This window comes from Cuculus canorus, chromosome 10 (assembly GCF_017976375.1).
Source record: "Cuculus canorus isolate bCucCan1 chromosome 10, bCucCan1.pri, whole genome shotgun sequence".
In the NCBI taxonomy this organism is placed as follows: Eukaryota; Metazoa; Chordata; class Aves; order Cuculiformes; family Cuculidae; genus Cuculus; species Cuculus canorus.
In genome coordinates this window covers 5,849,727-5,876,081 of record NC_071410.1, presented here as the reverse complement: position 1 = coordinate 5,876,081, position 26,355 = coordinate 5,849,727, and the positions used below count along the sequence as shown (strand labels likewise).

The 26,355-nt window shown below is 37.2% G+C and overlaps 1 long non-coding RNA gene across 1 annotated transcript; it reads right to left on the bottom strand.

The window, feature by feature from the left end:
- Positions 1 to 21,515: 21,515 nt before the first annotated feature.
- LOC128853106 (uncharacterized) lies at positions 21,516 to 26,096 on the bottom strand. Its single transcript, XR_008451356.1, has 3 exons — positions 25,823 to 26,096; positions 23,712 to 23,833; positions 21,516 to 21,663 (listed from the first exon to the last, which is right to left on the bottom strand). It is a non-coding gene; the product is annotated as an uncharacterized LOC128853106 (long non-coding RNA).
- Positions 26,097 to 26,355: the final 259 nt, after the last annotated feature.

Here is a 26,355-nt window from a genome sequence, read left to right as displayed (position 1 = left end):
TGTTCAGCCTGGAGAAGAGAAGGCTTTAGGGAGTCCTTATAGCAGCCTCCCAGTACTTCAAGTGGGCCTACAAGAAAGATGAGGAGGGGCTCTCTACCATGGAGTGCAGTGATGGGACAAAGGGTAACACTTTTAACCTAAAAGAGGGTAGGTTTAGATTAGAAGAAATTAGATTTAGATTTTTAAGAAATTTAGATTAGGAAGTAGTTTTTTACTTTGAGGGTGGTGATGCACTGGAACAGGTTCCCCAGAGAAGTCATGGATATCCTATCCCTAGAGATGCTCGAGGCCAGGTTAGGTTAGGCTTTGATCCACTGAGAGGTGTCCCTGCCCATGGCAAGGGGGTTGGAATAGAAGACTTTTAAGGTCTCTTCCAACCCAACCATTCTATGATTCTAGGGTAAGACTGGGTTAAATCTAAATTCATAGTCATATAGCTCAAATTAAGGTAAAGATGAACGAACCAGACCTCTTCATTGCAATCGTTTCTCCTTAAAAGGGATACTGTTCCTTCAGTCTCAATGAAAATCTGGGTTTAACACTGGTGCTTAATTTACTGTCAAATTAAGCAGGCAGGATCTTCAAATAAGAAAAGGACAAAAAGCATGTAATTTAAATCTAGCAGCTCTGTTCTCTTATTAAGATCAGTCTCTCTGCGATTTAAAATAAAACTCAAGGCATAGTCAGACCTGACAACTAACATTATCTGACCTCTATATTTATTTATGAGTATATGACAGATTTATTTTAAAGAGAGAGGTCAAGATGATTCAGATAAGTCACCTCGAATCAACTCCACACCATGATTAAATATTACTGATAAGCGTCAACTATAACAGTAACCCCACAAAGAAAAGACAAAAGAAGTTTTCTCCCCCCTGAAATGCAGTAGTTTGGGGTTTTTTTAAGTCCCATGCACAAGCACGGAGGACAGGTATTTGAGAAATACGGATATCACAAGACCCTTACAATACAATTCTGCTATCTACTTAATTGTCATGGAAAGTGCAGTGAGATTAACATTGATATAAGCATTACTAAAATTCTGATCACTAATATTCTCAGGAATGGTGTTAATTTTACATGCTAATGAGTAGATAAAAAGAATTAAGATCCCTGAGGGAGAAGAAGAGGTTGACTGAGGTATGAAATGCCCCTAAGACTGCAGTCAAATATTATTGTGGATGTGCTCTGTTTCTATAAGCTGCCAGATGCACTAACTTGCTTTCTGCTTAGGGCAGAGCTATGTTTTCTCTTCTTATTTTTAGGGATTTATACGTAGAATGAAAATCAGTGTGAAGAGTTGTTCTTATGAACGCAGAATCATAGAATCGTAGAATAGTTTGGGTTGGAAGGGACCTTAAAGATCACACAGTTCCAACCCCCCTGCCATGGGCAGGGGCATCCCACTGGCTCAGGCTGCCTAAAGCCCATCCAACCTGGCCTTGAACACCTCCAGGGATGGGGCAGTCACAGCTTCCCTGGGCAACCTGGGCCAGTGTCTCACCACCCTCACTGAGAAGAAATTCCTCCTTATGCCCAGTTTAAATTTGCCCCTCTCCAGTTTATACCCATTGCCCCTCGTCCTATCAACACAAGCCTTTGTAAAAAGTACCTCCCCAGCTTTCTCGTAGACCCTCTTTATCAAAATAAAGAGCACTTTTATTCGAGTATTACGGTAAGGTGGTATAATCATAGGTGGGATAATTAACATGGGACATGCAAATATATATTTCCAAGGAATGCTTGATATAGGACACCAAGGAATATTGCCTGAGTATAATACTTCCTCAATGCTCTCTTTTAATCCTCATCACTGCAAAAGGAATTTATTTTGAATCAAACTACAAATAATTAAAAAAAAAACCCACAAACCCACAAGAATCAACAAATAGGGGAAAAAATATAACAAGAAAAAAGCCAACTGGCAAACTATCTTGTCCCTTAAGCAGAAAATGAAAATCGTTTCAACTTCAATAAACGAAGTCTACTGATAAACTTATTGATAGACAGATATTCTAGCAACAGATTGTCAAAAAGGTGTCACCAGACCACACAAGTAGCCCACACTCACTTACAAGCTGTCTGCAAAGCTAATCTAAGAGCCTGCAAAATATCCCAGGTTCGTAGTATAAATATCTTAGTGATGAAATAAATTCAGACTCTTTCAAAAGTTATTATTTGCATTTTTAAACACACAGGACTGTTAAATATGTGAAGACTGAAAATAAACTTCATTATTAAGAACTATGTCTAATGCAAGAAAATATGTATTCATAGTTTCCCAAACAGAAAATACACAGCCACATATATAATAGCAAATGCAATTTTCCGTGCTGCTCTTGCAGCAGTAACAGACATCCACCTCCCCGTGGCAAATGTTGCATTGCTTGGTGTTATGTTAATAGTTGAACTCCAGATGGGATTTTTCAGGAGTAGATATTGCATTGATTACTTATTGCCAGACTAAAGATTTAGCTTAATCTTTTCTGAGACCTTGCTCCATCACCAGGTTCTACATTGCATAGCCACCATATTAAAAAAATTAAAAGCCCTTAACAACTTAAGAGTCCAGTCCTGTTCCTCCTGTTGCTCCTAAATCCTTCCTCTGTTCTAGCACTCATTAGGAAAAGAGGATGGCCTTGGTTAAACAAATCATGTACCAGTAATTGTGTTTTGGACATACCAGCTGTTCAACCGTGTTACGGCAGCAAGAATAGACACCTTCTTAACGATTCTCTGGAGATACTCAAAACTTGACTGGACACAACGCTGGACAACCTACTCTGTATAATCCTTGATCAGGGGTTTGCACTAGATGAGCTCCAGAGGTCTCTCCTAATCTCACCAATTCCATAACTCTGTCATTCTCAGACGTAAAGACTACCTGGCATAAAAAGGAAGAAAAGATATTTTGCTTAGAAGAGTTTTAAAAGAGAGATTGGGAAATGTTTGCAAGAGACTGCTGGTTGGAGATGGTTGTAAGATACAAGGAAGGTGGCCGATAGAATAGAGATAAAAGAAGAAACATACATATATCCACTGCAGAATGCACATACTACATCAAGAAATATGCAGGATGATCTCCCATATCTAAAATTCCAAGAGTTAATATAATCGGACAAATATATAATAGAATAGGACATAAAATGTCCTAAGCAATGCATCTGCTCTATATAGAACTGAAATATGTCAATGTACAGGCTTATACATCCCTTAGGCTTAAGACTCTTTCAAATGGAATTTTTGGTCGCTAAAGCAACATTTGCCTAAAGCACCTGTCAAGCATCCATTGAGAACTGAATCACGTGATTTTTAAGTGTATATCATCTTGGGCTATCTTGAAGATCTGCTGTTGACCTGAAGTTGAGCACTACAGCAAAATTATATTCTAATTTTGTACAGGAAAAGCAGGAAAAAGATGTGTTGTTCAAGAGACCTTTGCTGTGAAGAAAGGAAAAGCAAAGCCAAACTTTAACTTGGAAGCAGATAGACCTTCCACCCAGCATCTGTGGCCCAGGAATTCTAACTTCTCATAGCACCACCTGGACTGAACAATGTTGTTCCTCCTCCACTCTGTGTCTTCTTATCAGTACCAGCCAATTTGTCAGATTAAGGTCAACCCCTCTGTCTTGAATGGTTTGTTTTTTTCCCTCTCCAGCCACAATCTACTTTTTTCCTGTTTGAAATAACTGGTCCGAGCTGCCAGCTGCAGTATCGCTAGCCTCTTTCAGCAATGAAAAATTGTCTTATTTTTCCAAGTTTTCCTTCCCTCTGCTATTCAGGGGCATATTTGGCACAGAAAAACCAACAGGTGTACTTCATTGTTAAAAAGACACGAGGCATCAGTGCTTTGAAGACATCAATGTGATGGGTCTCCCAGCTGCAAATGATGCCACTGACCTTATTATGCAAAGTGCCTCTATAAAGCTATTATTGCTTGGCATCTATGCCCCAGTGAGGTGGTTCAACCAATTAACAAGCACAATACCAGATGAAAAGAGACATGACTGAAGGCAGACAAGACTTCCTGAATTCTCATAAAGCTTTTCTTTTTTAATCAAAATCAGATTTCCAAGTCAAAAGTGTGAAACTGTGTATGTCTGTCTTAAGTTCACACACCTACCTGTAAGGCACGATAATAATCCACTATCTATTTTCATTATTTTCTGTGGTATAGAAAATTAAGAAGTTTAACAGAATTATGATATCAGAAAAGAAGTGTCATAAATACATATCTGTCTACAGAATTGAATGTTAAAAGAAGCTTAATGAATGTAGCTGTGTTTCAGATTAACACACTGATAAGGAGAACTAAAAATGTTGTGAGGACTCACATATAAGAGATGAGTAAGGAGTCCTCAGACTGCAGTACTATCTACTTTTCTTTTGCATCTGTAAACATCCTTGGCAAGAATTGCAATGATCCTGTCTGGCACCACAGTGTTCCATACCCCAGAATTACTTCTTTCCTGTCCTATGGAGTCCCAGAATTAGACAAGTAAAGTACTGAGGAACAGAAGGATTAGTGACATTGGGAAAGGAATCCTTTCTGCATTTTGCCTGATACTACTTCTGTTTAGTTTTCAGATTCCAAATCAAAACAACTCTTTTTAAAACATGCAAATGGAACATTCATTAGAATGGAATCTACACAAAGACACCTTCTAGAACAATTTGAAAAAATAAATAAATAAACACGACATAGAAGTGAAACAATTAAATTAGCAAGACCGATGCAAAGTGCAATTTCATGCTCCAGTCTAAGCAAGACGTGCAGTATGCTACTTCTGCTATGATACATCAATGTAAGTATAATTTCACTGAAGTCAGTTTAAAAGCCTGGATTTCCAGAGAAAATATTTATGTATTTTCACAAATGTTTGCTTCTTATTATAAACTAACAGAAAAATTAGAGAGCAGAAACTACGTTCAGTAACTTAGCTTTAAGAAACAAGACTAGGCTTAACAGGCATCAATTTTTCCATTTAAGGATCTTTTTATTCCTTCTGCTACAAAAAAAAAAAGCAGAAAGGTGGATATTACAAGAGAATCTAGAAATAGCTAATAATTGTTTGAACAAATGCTCTTCTTTTTTTGATTTGCCAGAAGAACTTGTTTTTTGCAAAGCACTTCTAAAGTATTTCCTCTTAACTGTGCTTGCTGCAGTGATGTTATATGGAAAATGAAAAAATTTAAGAAAACTTGACACTTCTGTCAAAATGAACACACTCTGCGTTCCTGTTATATCTTTTGTGTTTTGCACAGGTGGGAGTTGGGATCTAGAGTATGAAAAGGAGAAATGTTCAGTTGGAGATTTATGAGATGTATTTCAAAAAATCTCCAGTGAATCCAACACCTCCAACAAAATTTAGACCTTCACTTTTCAACAAGGTGGTTTTATTTATGCCAGTCAAGGCCAAATTCACCAGGCCTTTTAAAATAACCTGGAATATATGCAAAATGTCATCTACCTATATAAAAATGGCAGCTTCACAATATAGTCTGTTCTTTAAAAATTCTTTTTGAAGTGTTTTCTCCCCAAATACTGAGCTTCCTGATTATTTTTTTTTTCCTGCCAAACTAATGCAGATATAATTTCAGTGAAAAAGAAGATAACAAAGAGTCACTGAAGGAATACTGATTTAGGTTTACATAAAGATTAGGACTCAGGTCTATTTTTATCCTGTAAGAAAGGAGCAATTGTCTTACAGATTAGTCTTATTTTGTGAACTGCTGCTTGAGACAAGGTACGTGGGATACTGAACATAAACAATACAAAAGGAAGTTATTTCGTCTACACTCTGAATATTGTGGTACATATAAAGTCTTATCAAATATAACAAGGTGAAAAAAAACCCCTTTGTACTTCCATTAATTGTGACCAAGAAGTCAGACATAGAATCTGAACTACACCCAACGATGGTTGCTCTGGGGTCAATCCAGCTGAGTACTTCATACACACATTATTGTTGTGCTGCATTTGTATTTAGAAGATATCTGTATTCTAACAGCAAGTTGAGATCACAGGAACAGGACTTGAGTTATCCTAGCTGGTTCAAGACATGTTAAAGAAGAAACCTGCAATTTAAACTTATAACAGAATAAAAAGATTAAAAAAAAAAAGACAGTAAGACAACAAAAAGCATCTATATGCTAACTTGTGTTAATGAAGAGATGCTGTGCTTTCCTTTCAGCTGTTGGCTGAGTTGGGATGCTAGGTAAAATATTTTCCCTTTCCAGAGCAAGATCAGACAAACAGAAACTTGTGCTCAGTCCTCCATCCCTCACTAAAAAGCTCTGTCAGGCCCTAATACTCGGGAAGGGGGAAAGGAAGGTTATTGTGCCAAATTCCTGCTAGTATACATACACCAAATGAAAGGAAAACCTGAAAACTTTGTCTACCTAAACTGAACAGGAAGAAAGCAGCGTGAGCTAGGAAAATAAGATAATCTCCCATTATTTCTAGTACGGTGTGAAAAGGTACTGCTTGCTGTTCTTCACTGTCAGTGCCTCACTTTTCAGACCCCAGATTCAGAGACCTGTCAGACAGAGCCATTGTCACTTCAGATGCTCTCTATCTGTTCAGCTAGAAGGCTTTTCTCTACCCTTGAACAACCATTCTTTACCCCCTCTTTTTCTGCCATTGTCTGGAAAACACGTAACTTTGGCCAAAAATATCTCTTCTGATGTGTATTTTTTTTCTGTCTTTCTTTACCAAGACTTTTTCTATCTATATCTTTCTTTACCAAGACTGCTTGAAATAACTTACTTCCATCTGGACACACAGCTCCCTTTAGACACTAATTTCTCAGTGATAGATAATTCTCCCCTCCATGTTTCCCTCATTTCCTCTAATCACTCTCATTTGAATTTCCCTGCCCTCTCATACTGGTCATGATGCCTTTGCTGCTGTCTTTGAAACAGAACACTGGGCACCCACTGACGATATGAACCACATAGGTGCCGATGCCTATTCTCGAGCAGCCTTCAGAGTCTATAATCAAGGTCTCTAAGGCTAGTTCAAATCTCTGCAAGGCATAAAGCTTCCCTCCTGACTACTGCAGTTTACAGTTTCATCTTCTGAGACTGTACAGTACTTAGAAAGTAAGTGGAGACTATAAATTCATATTATTAAACATGTCATGGTAAAGGAGAGCGCACCTAGACTTAGGACTCCCAAAATAAAAAGCAAGCAAGCAAGCAAACAAAAAAATCCTGGAAATAAAACCTTCTCTCTAGGAGCACAAATGTCTCATAAGACCTTGACATTTTGGACAGCTTTTCCATGGTATTAGAGCCTCGCTTTCCCCTCGCTCAGCCTGCATGCTCTCTCGGCAAGTTTTCTGTCACTCGTTCAGATAGCTCCCCAGTTCAGACAATACACATTCTTTTCTCATCTGTTTTCTCACTAGGCAATTTCCATTGTTCTACTTCAGAAGCAAACAACCTGAGATGATCGGTTTCCTTTAGTTTAACCAGTCTATTTAGCATATTCAATACTTTACTGAGAAAAAAATCATATCATGTTATCTCTTCTTAGATTATTCTTGTATCTGTTCTTGCATAGTGTGTGTGATCTATGACACAGTCCCAGCCAGCAAGTGGCAGATTAAGTACAGACCGAGGAATAGAGCGGAACACGAAATTCATAAAATAAGTCTGGATTTATAAATTATACATACATTTCCCAAATTGTCATATCTCCCAATCTTCTCTCTGCTGTTTGCCAGATTTTCTTCCACCAGTCACTGTCACATCATAACTTCTCCTTTCTTTTTTTATGTCCTGATTAACAGGACATCTATATTCTCCCTTGAGCTCTCCTCCTCCCAGCAAGATTGTTTTCTGCATCCCTACAGAGAGGGGCTAAAAAGCCTTTATGAATCTGAGATGCTTCTTTTTCAAGATATATTATATGATCTAATAAAAGACAACACTTTTTCTTACAAATGTACCTTCATGAGCACAATTCAAATGCTTCAATATAAGTTCAGAAAACCAAAAATATATATTAAAAGAATTAATTCTAAGATTACTTTTACAAAAAATCAAACATAGAACGTTTTCTTATAAGTAAGGGAGATTCTAGCAATCTTTTGGGGGAATGGTTTCACTCCCTGAACATTGATAAAGATCACAGATTTTGCAGTTGGAAAAAGCAACCAAATATGGAACGGTCAGATTCTCCTGGTAGTACTGATTCTTCGGTGATGGTCATGACACTTCTGAAAACCACTGAGGTCACATACAGCATTTGCACCTCGTGCTGTGTTCTAAAACTTAGCCAGCAGAGTAATTATTTCAGAATAAAGAGAAACTACTAACAGTAGTTTGGAGGGGGGTTGGATTTGGGTTTCCCTCTTTCCCCCCCAAAAAAATTACCAAACTTTATATCTCTAGCTTCTTTACTTAGATCTCAGTGCTAGGAAACGGCTTACAAGATGTGATTAGTTCTGCAGCATATTACAGTAAAGAACACACAGCTATAGAACACTGGCATGCAGATGTTCCTATACGCTAAAAAACAAGAACCAAAGAAGTACCAAATTTGGTAAAAGAACAATATATGATAATATGAAATGATTCCTTAACACTGAATTTCTTTAATGCTTGAGTAGAACCAATACTCTTATTTCTATCTCACAGTCAAGTCTGTCATCTGATTTTTCAATCACTCACTACAAAAAATTTCCAACAATTTTGGAATTAAATGAGTGGATAAAGAACCATAATACTTAGTGCATACAAGTACCTGTACCTTCTTACCCTCTTCCAAGTTTCACAATTTTATAAAGCAACAAATGAAGGTGCACGCAGGCCCTTTGTCTTTTTCTCTCCAGTGAGTTCTCCCATACATTTCCATCTCAAATAAATGCGACTTTGTTTTACAAAATGTGCATTTTTATGATCTGTATATTAGCACACACTAGAGACTTGCAGCAGCAATATAAACATCACTTTAATATGATGGGCTGATAGAGTAAGCAACCTCTTGAAAACAAAACTGTCTTGCGGTTTTACACTCTTTAATTGCACACTGTGTTGCTTTTGATTTTTCTTTTTTTATAATGAGCCTTTGTTACACAAGTTACACTTTTAGCCCTGAACTAATGAGAAGGATCCAAACAGACAAGACATAAAACAAATATAAAGTACAAGGAACACAAAAATAATGTGACTGGGTTAGGAATGCCTCACTGATGTAGTTTGGAGAGTTTAGTGGTTCAAGGAAAGTAGTTTATTCTGCCTGTCTAATAGTAAAATGAAATTTGCAGGTAAAAGGGAGCATCTCTACACAGACTGCACAAGTGCATAACCAGCCTTGCCCTGGAGTTCAACTTATTTTTCTAGTATAAAACACGAAACTGACACGAAAAGAAAGCAAAGTCATTGACTATTACACAGTGCAGTTCTCAGACGTCTTTCCTCTTAGTGCTTCACAGTCGCCGGAAGAATGTGCCTTATTCTTAAATACTAAGTTTGTGTGACAGATGCCTTTAGTTTGTTCCTATTTTTTTCCCTTGTCAGAAGGGCAGTAAATGTGTTAAATCTTCTGTTTAAGATGCAACAGTAATGTTTCCATTGTATCACTTATTGCATATAAGCTATAGAAGAACATAACCTCTGAAAGTCACCTTTTATTCAAAGATGCCACTTTCCACTAGATGGATTAAAAGCAAAGCAGTTCTGTGCCTGGGACAGGTAAAGGTTCTTAATTACAACAAAACATCAAACTTTTTTTCTGTGTTTCACTTGTAATAGGAATATTTTTTTAAAGTTAATAATAGCTATGTATTGATTGCAATTTCAAGTGTCCAGGGTGAAACTAAATCTGTATATGGTTTGACCTTGATGAATATTTCTGTTTAGTATCTAGAAGACAAAAGCACTTAATACCAAACAAATAATTTTTTAAAAAGGAAAATGATGAGAATAACAAGAGTAGCTATAGCTTAAGATATGCTATGCTGTCATTAGAAAAGACACAGAAAATGCAATAAAGAATGTTAAACAGCAAAGGAAATCACAAAGGTAATGACTGATAAATTACTTTTACTTTGTTCCACATTTTATTTACTCAACTAATAACTGTCAGACAAAGGACACAAACCACCCTCTATCAATGCTTAACTACTATACGGTTGACGAGGTGGGGCTCATACTCACCTCCACTTCTATCTCCACTGTTCTCAGTGGGGAAGAAGGTCAGAATGCTGAGGGTACTATCATCTTAAACTCTTGCAGCGAGTTTTGCTAGAGAACATCTGTCTAGGACAAATATAGACGTGTCATAGTTATGTAACTGAAATGCAGGTGGATGCAGCACAGATAGTATCACTGTATTGATAAAATCAGCAAAGAACCAATAATTATTATAAGCTCTCCAGCTGGGGATTTATTAAATAATAAAGAGTAAAATTTAATTAATGTGAACATTGAATTTAAAAGGAGAAAATAGTTTACAATGAACAATTTAGCTCTTGAAAAGAACTTACTTTATCCTGGCTAAAGTGCATACAATGAAAGATTAAAATAAAATCCATTGTAAGAAAAACACAGTGGGGAAGTTGCAGTACTGGCACCTTCTGGATACATACAGCATGGATGAACGGTAGATGAAGAGCAGTATAAACGTGCACAGTTTTCCTTAAGAAATCCTACAAAATGCTATTAGGCTAAACCAAAGTGTGCATATTTGGGTATTTCCAGAAGGATCAACATACACCGCAAACTGCTTGGTAATCAAGACATGAAAGCAGAGGGGAGAAAAATTGATTTTTAGGTTAATAAAAGCTTGAGTACATGCAGAAGGATAGCTGTGATGCATATAGAAGTAAGATATGAGCATATATAGTATATAAGACTGACAACCGGCAAATGAGAATAAAATGAAAATTCTTAGTTTGCAGAAGTTTGAAAAATACGGGTGTCACAAGTTCTGAGGGATGTCATACACATATGTAATGTTAGTAAATAGTACGTTTATCACCTGACTACTTAAGAGAACTAGTGTGGAATTTTTTTGGACCTTATGTATTTTAAGGAGAAGGGATGTAATTCTGTGAGAGTTTGGAGAATGTCTTTAATAATTAAAGATAAATTTTACTACCTAGAAAGTTAATTTTTGAATTCGTTTTGGACTTTGGACATTTAATGATTCTCAGTTATTAGGTGTTGCTCTTCTAAAAGCTGTTCACCGCAGAATGGCTTATAGAGTTATGAATTTTGACCCTACTATTTCCTTGGTTCATCTGTTTCTCTGCATTACTCTCAAGCTAAATCAATCTTTAAACTCATAAAAAAAGTCAGTAAATATTAATGCCCACCAGAAGCAGCCTCACCTCAAATTACTATCATAGCAGAAGAATACTGGGGAAGGAATGTCTTTTTCAAGGTTCTTTACAAAAAAAATTGAAGTTTCTACCCTAGTTCAAGACAAGAGAAGAAAACACTAATGAGAAAAGATATAAAATTATAAGGAAAAAAGAACGGAGGCCATAAGCTAATTAGAGAAAAATAAAAAATGGGAAGGTCAAAAGTGAAGAAAAAGTGCAAAATGCCAAAAAGATACAAAAGAAAAGAACAGAATCAAGGAAATAAGACAGAAAAGAGAAGAAAGCGTACAGCAGTTATAGAAAAGAGAATGAAAAACAGGAAGCTGTGGCAAAGGAGAATGAATACAAATGAGCTTATATTACCTTTTTTATAGTTTCTGGAAAAGCATCAGTGACAAAGTACATAGTTAAATGAAGGAATGAATGAGTATATAAAATGGATAATATGTATCAGTAGAGGTCAGGGGCACATATAATCAGGTTCACCAAGAACAACAGAATGCCTGGGGCTGGTTCTTAATACCGTCACACTGAGATAGCAGATATTGTCCTCGATTTTTCCTTGCACAAAACAATTTACTATGAATCCCTTAATTTTAATCTTCGACATGTACAATCCCATAAAATGATGATGACTAGCATCAAGTTTCTCTGGTTTCTGATGCACTGGTTTAATTTAATTCCTTGAGGTTTTTTTCATATTTTTTTTCCATTTACTTTAATTATTCTTTCTTTCCTCAGGTGGTCATGTCTCACAACTGTCTTTTGTGTTTGGTCTTTTTTCCTTTATTTTTTTCAATGTAAATTTGCTTTCATGGCTTTCTTGCTTTTTCTCAAAGAAAAGAAGGAAAGATTAGAGGGGCACTGAGTACAAGCAGGTGAATTTTGCAATGATTCTTTTTTTTTTAATAGGCAATCCAGATTAATTAAAGCAACAGTGGAAAACAACAACTTCTGCCAAGACAGAGAGAGCAAGAACATGTATTCTTTCTTTTAGTTTCTGACATGATATGTTCAAATACCTTTCGGATACAGTATGTCAGCTTGTGTTTCACTACACAATATGACATAATGCAACATGACACACCAATTGTTTCGTGACAGAAATGTAAAGAAAAAGAACGTCTCCGCTCTGCTGGTAAAGAAATAATTTTAAGTAAAGAAATAGCCAGATTTCTCCCAAATATTAATGCATCAAAGTGTAACGGCCTTGAGAGCTTCCCCCTTCCTGGAGCTCCTGCCGGCAGGTCTCAGAGACAACTCAACCATGGCACAGCTGCAGGCTGTCCCCTTCCCCAGACAGCTCTGCTGAGGGCTGAGCCCCCCCTTTCCGATGGAAACTGCTTCTAAGCTGACACTCCGATGCTTGGCTCCAGCCTGAACTCCAGCAGCAGCTGTGTCACAGCCAGGGCTGTGCCTGGCCATGGGCCACACTCATCCAGACTTGGACTAAGCCATCAAACTTTCCAGCCTCACCTCAGACCTACCCCATCGCTACGGACTTGGCCGGCAGTCACTGACATATATCTGACCGTGGTCAGCATCACCGGATTCGATCCCTTCCCCGATTTACTCGTGTGCCCAGGCTGACCCCGTGAACTGCTGGTGAGATCCAACAGCCACCCCCAGGCACGTCCCGTCACCCCGCTGGAGGATGGAGCCCTGACTTTACCACCATCCTGTGCCCCAATACACAATGAAAAGCAATCATTCAACTAGCGGTAGGACCGCTCCGTTTAACCCTCTAGGTCCTGCTGGTACTTTCCAATCTAGATATAGTTTCATTTTGAACTTTTTAATGTCAAAGCATGCTTGTAGGGCCCTAGGTGAGCAAACGACCTTTAATTTTAGACATGTATTATGTGTCCACTGATTAAAGGAGAAATCAAGTTCAACTTTGAACAGCTGGAAATTTCCTGCAATCAGTTTGAGTACTATAGCTTTGAAGCTTTTCAGCAACATTGCCAGAGATATAGAGGTTTCTGGTTTATTTTTCACTTTTATCAACCATTCTCTCTTCAGCAGGTCTCCCTGATCCCAAAAGGCTGCATCTGCCTTCTCAGAGGCACAATCCCTGGCTGAAAAAATTATAAGCATTATCATAAAGCAGTAACTGGAAGCTGTCATCACCTCCAACTGACTAATTTGCAGATAAAAGAGAGATCAACAGAAGTGAGAAGTACGCCAACACAGAGTTACTTCAGTGTACCGAACTGGCGGGCCAGAAGTCCTTTAATGTATGAACCCAGAACAGGCAAAGTCTCCCACAATACACAGCGAAACAATTTGTGCGGCATATCACAACTTAGCACGCTAATTAGAACAAAGATATTTGCTCTAGAAATCCTATCAAAGCTGGCAGTGCCAGTATTTATATATGTATACAAGTATTGGTGCTTTCTCATGAGTAAGAAAGAAACTTTTACTAACATAGGCTGCTCTATCTAGATTTTTCAAGTGTCTTTCAGTAAACATCCCTTACGAATTAAGTCACAGCAATGCATACCTTCAGGATAGATTTACCAAAGAAAAAGAATTAAAATTAAAAAGAGTTGAGGAGGGGTAATAAAGGAACTTAGAGCCTCTGACTGTTGGGCACACCAACAAACACCAAGGAAGCAAAATTCTCTTTAAATATTTTAATTAATATTTTGGGGAATATGACTCCTGAATTCCAACAGCTTGAAGTTAGTGACACTTCCAGTCCCTTTTTGCAAGAGACTTCAGTTTGGCTGGTAAAAGGTATCGAAAAAAAGTGGAAGCAGCTATTTTTTTTTGTACTGCCTCCTCCCCGATAAAGAGTGAGGGAACAGGAGCAGAGTGGCAATAATTCTCTGTGTAGTTACAGAGCCCATTCTGTTCTCCATGCTCAGGTACAAAACTGCTAAGGAATTCCTGTAATGAAAAATAGCTTTTGTCTTAACTGACTCTTGAAATTCTTTCATCTGGGGAATTGCAATAGTGCTATTAAAAAACAGTTTTATTGACGTGACACATTTCCTAGGACAAGCCATTAATCATTTCACGCTATTGTATCAATACTATACTTAACATTCCAAATTCAAGCAAAATCCTAATGATACAACCATCAGGAGGAAAAATGTAATGCTGTGTAGCATCACACTAAGTGGTGCTTCTGCTGTGACCGAGTAGCATATTCAGACTAGTACCTATCAGCTGGATTTCTGCTGCTTAGTGTGTATTTTTATTCCTTAAAGTATTGTTCATACAAAAAAGGAAGGAGGTCAGTAATGTCATTCTTGTAGCCTACCATCCTACTGGGAAAGAACTGCCTGGATTTAGAAGCTTGCTGCATCCTGTTCTCTGGAGTTTTGTCTCAAAATATATGCATAAACATCCTTAATCATAATCCTGGGCATCTGTTTCAGCCCCAAGCAACACCGATTACTATGGCTCTATACCAAAATAACTTAATGAGACAAAAGCTACAGGTTTTACTACTGTTTTCTGAATAATAACCTATCTTCATTTACATGTCACTGGGAAGAGGATACATTTCAACTTCACCATGTACAGAGATTTTACACCTCTAGAAAAGCAATTTCTTCATGTGTGATTAGCTTCATTAGTATATATTACTTTTGTTTGGACTGTCTGTTCAACACAAAGCGGGGTTTTTTTCCAAAATAAACAAACATTTATCATTAGCATTTTAAAGAGTAGGAGGGGAGGAAAACAATACTGTATATATATAATATATATATACTGTATATATATAATGGAGGTCGAAAGATAAGGAAGTCATTACTGATAGACTAGAGATTAGCAGAGCTGCAGACCCCAACCAGCGGTTAGCACAGAAGCTTGAAGAGAATGAAGAAATGCCGGAGAAATATACCTCCCTCTTCACACCCCCAAAAATCTGAGCCACCTGAAGCACTCTCACTCTTGTGGTATCCGAGGTAATTGTTTTAAGACTTGACATAAGCACAAAGATGCTGCAGTTTGGCTTATTATGTTCTTCCAGACCCAGATTGTCTATACGAGTTTGGGCTTTACTCATTGCACTGAATTTAAAACAGTCCTGCAGAGTTTTGATCCACCTGTATCCCTTGTTTCAAGGTAAATCCCACACCTACCCTGTTTCACCCCACTGCTCTGCCTGCTTCCCCATCCCGCTGAAGGCAAGCTGCCGCTGTCAGATAGGGGATCCGTGGCCACGCACGCTAGACATTCTCTTCAGATTTTGAAGATTTTGCCATGAAAATAATTTTATGGCAAGTGTAATATTAGGGGGTCTTTAGAGAGCACCCGGTGAACAGAGGCACCTCAACCAACTGTGCGTCCCATCCCACTCCCACCGTGGATTTCACACCACCTTAATTGGATCTAGAACTGAACAATCAATAGAACATACGCTACAGCAGAGCAATAGAAACCAGAAGGTGACAAAAAGAAAGGCAATAGGAATGAGAACTGAGGTATGCTAGAAAAAAATAGAACAGAAAACACAAATTGCACAAAAGCTCTTTTTCCTACCAAATTAAGCAAAACCATCAATCTGCTGTGTTTTTGCAAGCTTAGTTTATAAATGTATTAGTTCACCATACTTCTTTCAGATTTAATAATAAAAAACCCAACTCAAATGCGTAATAGTCTGTTCTGTTGTCTGATAATAGACTGGTGGCCATAAGCTTCCTCAAAGGAAATTCAATCTGAAAAAGGATTAAACTCAAATTGTCAGTGAAGTATCCATCCTCAACTAATTATTTCTCACACTCATTTTAAATTCCGGTTGCACTTTGTCTTCCAAACCATCATGCTTTGAAGTCAATCCCAGCTAAATCACAGAATTTATTAATAAATATGTTTAACGTAAGAGCATTGTTTTTCTCACAGTATTTCACGTCCCCAAAAGATCTTCTGTAGTTCCACAGGAAAATAAGTTATACCTGTAAAAAGTGTCAGCGCTACTGAAGGAAAAATACACAGTATTTTTTTTCTTCAATATTTCCGCTGAAGTTTCTAAGTTCAAGTAATTAACTTACAGTTTTCTTGTATCCTTCTGCTGCTTCTTATGTCTATGTGTCAAAATAATTTCATTAAAAAACTCACAGATGATCATATTAATGAATTTCTGACACATTAATGTACTCCTTTTTAAGGTGTAAAGCTGGGTTAGGTTTGCTTTTGATTCAGGTCTCACTACATTTACTGTTTACAGAACAGGAAAAATATCAGATGTAAAGAATGACGCTAAACTAGAATAAAATAAATTAAACTCACATTTTTGGACTTCTAACCTTCTGTGATCTACTGCCTTTTCAGTCAATATTTAAAATAAGTATCTATCATTCAAATGATAATAAATACCTTTACCTCAGGATTTCACAAGAGAAAGAGCAATCATTACAACTGTGGAGGGCACAGTTGGTCATTAACAGCAAAAGTTATGGATCCTTTTGAATAGCCACGACAAGTCAAAACAAGCTGATGAGATTTAATATAAAGAGCACTACTGAAATCAGAGTGGAACAGCACTGCAGCAAGCCAAGGAAGCAGATTGTGTCATTAATTTATGCGTTCTCAATTCCTTATACTTGTTAGCTGCCTAGAGTAGCTTCTTCAGAGATGTCCTAAAATTAAGTAACACAGAGGATAATCAGAGGAGAAAAAAAAAAAAAAATCATCTGCTTGTCATGTAAGGCAGAAAGAATACGAAGTCAGAAAAAAACCCACTATTTTTTACTTTTCTCGTGTATGGAAGGGGATGGGGGTGGGGTTGCTTAAAAGAAACTCATTCAAGAATATTTTCCATATAGTAACTAATAATTGAAAGCACAGCTATTTTTAGCTTTGCATATTAAGTAAAATATTGTAGAAAGAGCAAAAGAGGAAATGGTATACGATGCATTTGTTGAATTCAGAAATGGCAAACCAAGAAGAAAAAGATACTTTCTTCAAGAAAAAATGTTGTAAAGTTATCAGAAACAGTTAAGTCCTAAGTAAAGTAATGAGCAGTAATGCTATCCTAGGTGTTACTCTCAATATATGAAATAAATAGAAAACAACGAAAAATAGGCTACAGACAAGGCATTCTTCCTCCAGCACGCTCCATTGAAGGTGATGGCTAATTAGGAAATATCTCCAAAATTACTACTGAGCTTTTGCTTTTTTTAAGTGTAATGGTGGAGATACTACGAATACAACTGTCTTACCAACCCATTCAGCTCTTGAAGATGAACTTCTAAGCTTATGGTCATACGGTTAGAAAAGCCAATATACAGGAAGAACAGTTCCTGAACAGCATGATAACAGCCTGAAATTACATGCTAGAGCTCACACAAGTGGGTTTCCACAGTCATAATTTGAACAAATAAATTTTATCATTTGACACAATCACACAAACACAATGATGATTTCCAGGAACATTTTAAACTGTTCCACTCAGGTTTTGAACAGTGTGATCCATTTCTAATGGAGGAAGCAGGAATTTTTCTGTACAGCTGACTTCTTCACTAAGCAAAATAAAACGGAAACAAAAGAGCCCAAATTCTGACAAGAAACGCTGCTTACTATGGGAAAACACAACATCAAAATGGCCCACTGCGTCTGCCCTATAACAGAAGCAAAGCTTTGACCCATCATTCATGGACTGGGTTTTTTTTTTCCATCAAATCACCTCATGATAGATATTTCCACAAATGGATTTGGTCTTACACTGTCCTAAATTCCTGCCATTTTTCAATCTATCAGCCAAGCCACCTCTTGCAAACAGAAATGGAGCAGCAGCACGCACCCACCCACACCTACTCCAAGATAAAGTGATTCTTTTTTCAGAGTCCTTTGCTGCGAAAAGAAATACACTGAGTGTATGTTGTTTACAGACGCCTAGCCCCCAGTAAAAGCTAATTTGAAACAAGACTGGATCTCCTGACAATAGTTTTGAACCCTGAAATCAATACAAAGCTGCTGAGTGCAGAAAGAGGAAATAATGCAGAGGGGTTTCTGGCTTCCATGCAACACTGCACGTGTAACTCACACACCATGCTAAGATACGTCCATTAAGCGTGTGATGTCCCTTGGCGTCCTATTAAGACATCTGCAGAAGATGACTTACAGTTTTGGCAGGCTGAATCACATTCTGGAGCTGATTACCTTTCTTTATTGCAAGTAGAGGGAAGACAGTGCAATCAGCATCTCAGCTTCAGTTCTGGAGTTAAGTGTTCATCTTAACGTTTCCTGCTTGTGAGTTAGCGTTGCATTCATTGTAGTCTTCTACCACGTTCATTGACATAGTGCAAACACAGGAATCTGCCACCATGAATAAAGCCAGATGAGGATAAGGGACCATAATAACAGGCTGAAAACATAACTAGATAGTTCCTGATGCGCTGCAAATATAATCACTTGTTACACAAGTGACCTGTAACTGCAGTATATATGAAGGAAGAGAACAAAAATCAATAATTTGTGCTCAAAGGTATTCTTTAAAAAGAAAAGAAGGATAAGGTGAAGGTGTTGTCATTGACAAATTTTCCCTGTAGGAGAAAAAGAAAATATAATCTAAAAGGTGCTACATAAATCCTAATATACAAAAGGAGAACATTATTGTTTAGGAAGCCTTTGGCAACATTAAAGAAATGATATCAAAGTCTAAACACGGCTATGCTCTTTTACTCATAAATCATTACAAGAAATTAGAAATGTCCAGCAGTATTAAGTAAAATATGTAAATGTCAAAATCATTTGTCACAAAATCATTGTAGCCATCAATAGCTGTGGTTTTTAAAGGAGACAAGAAAAAAGAAATCTGAGTTTTTTTAATGAAGCACCTCAAATATCCTTCTTTACTTTTCATATTCCAGTGAAGATCAGGTTTATGATCAACCTGAGTTACCTATATACTTGGAATTTCTTAAATCAGCCTTGTTTTATAACTGCTTAACCCAGTTCCTTCTTCAACACTGATGTTTGGAAGTGAATTCTCACCTGCCTTTTTCTTTCACAATGAAGCACGTATCAAGATCGTATTATTAGGCAAATTTTGAGTATCTGCACAAATCTATTTTTGTAATAGAAAGAATGCAGATTGCATTTTAAAAGCATTCCTGCATATTCAACAGTATTTTATGGAAAACTGTAGTGAAAAAAAAAACCCAACAAACTATTCAGCCCTTGGATAAGTCATTTTACAGTCTCCCTTTTAGTTCTTTTGATTTTGCTCTTGAGCCTGCAGTTGGCTGCCCATTTCAGTGCATCCACTGGGAAATGGAGCGAGTGCTCCAATCTGTATTTACATAGGATCCACACTCTTTTTATCACTTAGGCTGTTTTCATACAGCCTTTTCCAGCTAAAGCAACACTGGTGAAATAATTACCACCTTCAGTCTGTTGCAGTAGTTAGAGGTTACTGCCTCATCTAATCTCTCAGCAGAGGTGCTTTAATAAGCAATTCTTAACCTGTTCCAGTTCCAATCAGTTAGATTAGAAAAATTCTCCTATGTATGCTCTATTTGTTAACTTGGATCATTTAGTTAAGAAGCATACAGATAAGAAAATCCACCAGATTAGATAAAGTACTGCCTTCCACGGGGAATTCTGACACGAAGAGAAGGAAGGGCTGGGGGAGCTGCAACTGCTTCAAACTGGTACAAAGAATGTGTCTGCATCAATCTAGCCTGAATGCACAATAAAATATATATACTGGTTTGTACTTTACACCAGAACAGATCTGATTTATATCAGCTGCAGGAGAACAGACAACACCTGACCTAACATTAAGTTAGATTTTCACAAACAGAGGATATTTGATCTAGCATAACCCCTTCTGAGACAAAGCTACTATTTCAGAAATGTTAATAAATATGATCTGGCAGAGAACATTTACATGAGTTCAGCAGAATGTCTTATCTGGACTCAGCATTTCTGGCCTGTGCTCACTGCAAGCACAGTTAATATCCCACGGAAGTGCAATCTGAGTCCTCCAAAACAGGAAAGACAACCTTTATTTCTAAATTACAAATAGAAAGTTTAAAAATTAATTTTTTTTTTTATCTCTGTATAAATAGAGCAGGGAAGAGAAGTTAAACAATGCATTTTTCAGGCTTTTTGGATGTACAGGAATGGTCCAGAAATCTGAAGTAAAAATGAAGAAAAAGATAGAGAGGGACATTACATCAAGCTCTATCTGGACATTAAGCATTTTAAGTATTTCTACCCATTATTAGGCACAAACTATTTCTTTCCTCAGCATCAGGTACATGCTAATTTTAATCTCTATATTAAATAATATCTCATTTTGCAATTGAACCTACAGCATTTTCTGGCATACAGTAACTAATAGTCACATAAATTCTGATTTTGATGCTAAGATTGTGAATAATGTAAGTCTTACCGTAGGTAGTATGACTTTCACTTCTTCACAGTATTCTGATTTACTATGTAATTTTTTTCAGATCTCTTAGTATGAGAGCATGCAGTTTTGCACCATACTTTTGTCTTGTTTGGTTTAATGCCCATCAAGATGCTAGTACCCTGCAGCACCTGGAAATGTGCACTGATCTTCTGCAACACTAGCTTCATCTCTTCAAGACTAAAATTGATTTTTCTCAAACTGGCATGTAAAGGTACAAAGTGTACCCAGTGATCCATAGCGCAAGTGAGTGTAACAATACCAGCTTCAGTGGTTGAAGAAGCAGTAACTTTTTAAGTCTTTGCAAGCAACAGTGCAAGAAAAAAACAGACAGTAGTGAAGAATTTATCTTGTAAAATGCCAGGCAGTCAAGTTGTTTCACTGCTGCTGGAGGCTATTGTCAAAGTTGCTAAGTAAACGGTAGAAATAGTTTTCTTTAATTGGAAAGAGCTGGGATACCATGGTGATATGCTTTTTATAGCATACCTAACATAAACAGATAGAAAAGGATTTCTAAACTCAGATTTTATCACTGCATGATTTGCCCAATTCTATAGTTCACTGTGAAAGGCTCAAATCTTTCCTTTCGAATACTGGAATAGGAGGGAAGGCGTTGGAGTCTCTCTTTGCTCTCCCCTACCTGTAATTAAGGTCTGTAAGGCCTAGGTTTATTGAAAGGAAAGAAAGTAGAAGTTAGAATGTGCCTTTAAACGGAAAGACCAGTCAAGGCTTGCACTTGCTCATCCCTCATTAGCAATTCCCTGGCAACTCATACACTTACCTAACGCAGCAGAGCACTGCACGTGTCTTGGAAAGGACAGGCAGAAGAGCCGATGGAACCAGTGCCCACAAGGTGCCTGTTAAACTTATGCCGTGATACTTCCTTAGTCCACCATCCATTAGAGAATGAGTGGCCTCAGCTGTGATTTCACCTGCAGAGACTCTGACCTGTTAGGTAAGAAAAAAGTTAAGACCCTTAAAGACTGAACATCATTTAAAACACCTGTAACTCGTTCTGGTCTTGCACAGTTCCTCTGAAGGGTGTATGGACAACAAAATTTTTATCCTACCGAGTCCCGAAATAAAAACCTGAATATTATAAAAAAGTTCACATTTTTAACTCTATGGGTTTTTGCAAAGTTCAGGGCTTCTAAAAGCTTCTTTATTTAATTCTCATTACATGTGCATAAATAAAGGAGAATTTTCACATGCCCAAGGAGAGGTGGTACATAGGTAAATAAAAGACTTTAGACATTGGAATAGCTGAAAGTAGGTATCTTTGCAGTTACAAATGAAAATGACCTTTGCGGTTTTGTTGGGGATTTGTTTGCTTGTTTGTTTTCTCATTGAATGTGACCTTTCTGTCTTTTTCCCTCCTACTGACAAACGGAGATAATGAAAAATTAGGGGCTGAGTTTCTAGAATAGCTTTTAGAAGATTCCTTTAAGTGAACAGATATTGTAGACACTTGGCATTTTTTAAATTCAGAAGCACACAAGTAAGATTATCTGAGATGTATCAGGTCCCAGATAAATTTCCAACATGCAGGAAAGAATTTAAGAGTCCTTGTGGTCAAGGAGTTGAACATAAGCCAGTAGCATACTCTTGAATCAAAGAAGGCCAAAGACATCCTGGGCTACATCATCAAAATCATAGCCAAAAACTTAAGAAAAACTGTTTTATCCCTCTATTTGGTTCTTCTAGGATTGCACCAGGAGTACTGTGTCCAGTTTGGGGCTTTCCAGTACAAAAGAAGGCATGGATAAACTAGAGATAGTCCAGCAGAAGGCATTAGAAAGCCATTAGAAAGCAGAATCATTACATATATGGAGAAAATTGCATTGTTCAGCCTTAAGAAGAGGAGGACAAGGGAAGAATATTAATGTTATCTTCAGCGACCAAATGAGAGGGTATAGAGAAGATGGAGTCACGGAGGAGGTGGAGTCCCCATCCCTGGAGATATTTAAAAGATGGGTGCATGAGGTGCTCAGGGATCTGGTTTAGTAGTGGACAGGTATGGTTGGACTTGATGATCTCAAAGGTCTTTTCCAACCAAACGCTTCTATGATTCTATGATTCTTTTAGGAGACATATTGTGATTGGATGACAGGAACAGACAGCAGCTGTAACAAGGGAAACTCTATTCAGATACTCTGAAAAATAAATTTCACAATGAGAACGGTTGAATATTAGAATAGGAGTCTGTGGAATCTTTGTCCTTAGAGATATTAAAAACATGACAATTCATGGCCCTGCTGTAAGTGTACCCTGCTTTAGGAAGGGCTGGGACCAGGTGACTTTCAGTCGTGCTTTCAGACCTACATCGGTCTATAAGCCTATGTTAACATCTTGACCTGATGTCTCCGGACCGCTAAATGTAGGAGAAATGCAACTGAGTGGTAAGGTACCTGGGAGTAACCAGAATTTCCACTGTGGTCATAGAATATCTTCATGCCAGCTGGTTAGCTTGATATCATTAAACTTAGGTAGGTAAAATTGAAATTAATAAAAGTATAAAATTACTAAATCACAAGTTAGAGAAACAACCATCCATCTCTTTCCCTTTCACTACACTACATAGATCAATACCAAAATGTGTCTTCTTGCTTTTGCATTCATCTGATTAAGTGGTAGACGCTAACCTATGTTCTGTGTTCAGAAACAGAGAGAATTGCTGCTCATCAATCTCGTGTGCTTAAAACTCTGGCTATAAAATTCTGAGAGTTCAAGTGGAAAATCTGTACCAAATCTCAAGAAATCAATGTCATTCTTACAGACATATGGAAATTATATGAACTGAACACAACTTTGAAGGCTCAGGCTATTCCAACACAGAGTTTTTGCTGTTCTGACAGAACGGTATGGAAAAGAAATGAGCTTTACTAACATACAAAGATTATTTCAGCTAAGAGTTTCTTTCTTTAAAACTTTAATGGCATATGTATCTTTTAAAGAACAGATTATGCTAATTATATCCCGTGCTTGCAGTAACTTACCTTTTTAAATAATGTAGCTTCTGATAATCACAACTCCAACGTAACTCTTGAAGGAAATATCTCCAGTGGTGGGTATCATTCCCAGAGTGCTTCAGGCTATAATGCCTAGCAGTTTTCTAATTCTATTCACAGAAAGTATAAATCAGGATTAGATTCCAGTAATTTGCCCATACTCTGACAGTGATTAGCGCAGTTTGCACTACGGACCACAATCTTCAGAGAAAGTTCATACAAGAAACTGCACCAACACAGGAATAAATTCTGTCACTGTCCCCTGAGCAAAGATTGAATTGTCACTGTGACGGGGAGCAGTGCTTTGAAAAAGGACCTAACATGGCAATAACATATCCAGATGTTCCTTTATTCCAAGCGCAGAGATATTAATAGACTATTTAATCTTTACTAAAAAGAGAGCTAGTAACACAGTCTTACTTTTAATTTATGGTTCATTAGGTCTATTTCTTAATGTGATTAATGACAAATCACTACTTAAAGCACGGGACATTCATCAGCAGAACTGCATGCCCTTAAAACAGGTGTTGAGAGAATTTGAGAATGTTGCAATGCGAAGTTTTACTATTTCTATAATAGTCTAAAATGACAAATTGCCAAAGAACAAAAACCATTACAATCTTGAAATAGGAATTAATTTTTGTGTATTTATTTTGACATATTTTTCTCTACAGTTGCAAGGCTTTCATAAATCTGTATGTGGAGGGCATATGACTACAGATGAAAATATGAACATAGGAAAGCTAGAGAATAAGAAAGAGCGTAGAACGTGAGACAACAGTGAAAGGGAACCTTTCTTAAAGACAGAAACCAGCTTTGGTCGAGATTTGTCCTTCTTAATGGACAAAACATGTTTTGAATTTTGATTACTGGGAGAGGAAAACAAGACACACTGGAAAAATAAAGAAAGCATAGGATACAACTATACAGAATTAACAGCTATGCAGAACATTGACCTAGAGCACATTCTACATATAACACAAAATAATACAACTGTCTCCTAAGTATCCCTGGAATTAAAGCATGAAAGACCAGTTCTCAAAATTAGTTATATATTACACAAAATAACTATTGAAATAACTGTCCACAGAGAACACTATTGATAAAAGTGAGAAATAGACCAGATAAGTCAAAGAACCTGAGCACGAAGGCCCTCAAAATTCTCACAGAAATAGAAAACACCCTAAAAGTAGATAGAGGCAGTGATTATCATTCCCTAAGATGTTTGGAAAGCTATGAAATTGATTAAGCAATTAATAATTGAAGTAGATAATATTAAGTATGACTTTTTTCCTGGCATCTGTACCCCTAAGAACATTGTTGATCAGATATCATATTTTAATATTTATGTTTCTTGTTTTACCAGGAGTCACCAGTGACTTTTGGTTTTCTGCTCAGTTCTGTTCATTTCTTATTTTATTTTCCTTCTCTTCCCCAACCCTGATTGTCTGTCTTGCCCTGTTATTTCATCTTCTCTTTCATGTATATTGTAAATTCTCTGGAGTAAAAACTTGTTTCTTTGTTATAGGTCTGCAGAGAGCCCCGTATAACCTGACCATGATCTACAAATACAAGATTTAAGTGATAGCACACAAATAAATTAAAAAAGAGATGTTTGTTTCACTTGCATCCTAACAGAAATAGATGATTAATAGTTATTAAACATGGATTTTATTAATTTAGAAAAATAATTAACAAAAATACTGTTGGTAAACAAATCTTTAAAAAATATTTCAGCGCAATCTACTGAAGTTATTACCAGAAAAACCTCCCAGTTCTGGCTTCAAAGGCAGAGTATATTCTGAAAGAACAAAACTGAAAAAAGTAGTAATAAGGTGTACTGTCTGTCGAAAGGAGGCCTATGAATTATGCAGCACCTTCATGTCCTCACCACTGTGGAAGATTTAAGACTGCCTTTGCAACTGAAATTAAAGAAACTTTGCAAAGTTTGATCCCAAATAAACATTTTTCATGGGTCCAATCTATTCAGAACTGGCCATTCTAAAAATGTACATTCATATCAGAATTCAAGTGTTTTTACAATTAGTGAGGGATTGGTGAATGTCAAATATTAATGATTCCAGTCTGAAAATTCTCACCTGAATGCTGACTTCCAGCCCTTGTTCCAATTCAGGTTGTGCTAGGAGCCAAAGCGTTTCCAGACACGAGGCAGATCCATGACTACGAACGCAGAAATAGCTCAGGTATGTCCTCCTTTCAGCTTCATTGAACTGGACTCCCGACGAGCCAAGGGTCTTGATCTCCAGACACATTCTTATTTGAAAAATAAATACCAAAATTTTTAATACATCTCCAATTTCATTCAATATAGCACAAACTGCTTTCAGAACACTGGGGAAACCCAAAACTTTAGCCAACATACCATAACTGTGAGTGTTTGTCTGTTGTTGAAGAACACTTTGGCTTCTTGTATTCCTGACACAGTTCTGCTCCAGGAAAAAAAAAAAATAAATCTGGAATTTGTACATGGGCATGAAAATGAAAGCTTTGAAGTGCAAGCATAGCTACACCTCTGTTATCTTGGTGGACTATATTAAGGAGAGACTGTTGATCTCTAAGTCTTTTGGTATGGTGAAAATCATACTAGGGACAGCTTCTTCCAAATCCCATT